Genomic DNA, 1206 nt, shown 5'->3' with positions numbered 1-1206 from the left:
GGTCCCGCTACCTGCCTTTTGGACTCCCTGGGTTTCGGTGCTGGGCAGTGAGCTGTCCTGAGGAGCGGGCTGCTTCGTTCGTGCGCTGCTCCAAGAAGCGCGAGGAAGTCTCACGCTGTCCCGGGATGAAGTCTCGCGCTGACCTGGAATGAAGTCTCACGCTGTCCCGTGATGAAATCTCACGCTGTCCCGGGACGAAATCTCGCGCGCGCGCTGACCGGGGATGAAATCTCACGCTGTCTGGCCGGAGACCTGAACCAACCAACCCTCTGGCCCGCCTAGCTAGGCTGTACCCACTCCCGCCCATTAGCCACTGTCAGATCAACTCTTGCAGTGCTTGTGTTCCAGTAACCCTATTTCACCTAATAATGGCCCCAAAGCACAGGAGTGAGGATGCTGGCGGTTTGGACATGCCAGGGAGAAGCTGGGAGGTGCTTCCTTCCAGTGAAAAGGAGTCCGGGACAGAAGATTTTGAGAGATACCACATTTATATAAATAACTGTTACTGCAGTATGTTGTGTTAATTGTTCTACTTTTAGTTATCGCTACTCTCTTACTGTGCCTAATTTATAAATTAAACTTTATCGTCGGTATATGTGTATAGAAAAAAAAAACAGTATCTATAGCAGCGGTTCCCAACCTGTGGGTCGAGACCCCTTTGGGGATCCAACGAGCCTTTCACAGGGGTCGCCTAAGACCATCCTGTATATCAGATACTTACATTACGAGTCATAACAGTAGCAACATTACAGTTATGAAGTAGCACCGAAAATAATTTTATGGTTGGGGGGTCACCACAACATGAGGAACTGTATTAAAGGGCCCCGGCATTAGGAAGGTTGAGAAGCACTGATCTATAGGGTTGGGTACTATTCACAGTTTCAGGCATCCACTGGGGTCTTGGAATGTACTCCCCGCAGATGCAGATAGGAGGGCCCACTGGACTTCACTTGCTCTGTTATACTCTATTTCAGTGGAAAGGAAAGCATGGGCCATATGATCAGTGTTCTCACACCTCAGGGAGCATCTCCACTGGTGTTGAAACCCTTGGGCAGCTCCCAGCCATTTCTGACTGATCCTCAGCGTGTATCTGTATCCTAGACACTCCTCCTAATGAGAGGGGCGGTGCTGAAGCTTGTGGCTGGGGACAGGTCACAGGAATCGGGAGGGGCTCTGGGAGAAACTCAAGGGTGTCGTGGAGAGTTC

Source organism: Myotis davidii, unplaced genomic scaffold (assembly GCF_000327345.1).
Source record: "Myotis davidii unplaced genomic scaffold, ASM32734v1 scaffold6, whole genome shotgun sequence".
In the NCBI taxonomy this organism is placed as follows: Eukaryota; Metazoa; Chordata; class Mammalia; order Chiroptera; family Vespertilionidae; genus Myotis; species Myotis davidii.
The sequence above is the reverse complement of the archived record's forward strand: the minus strand, read 5'-3'. Positions refer to the sequence as shown.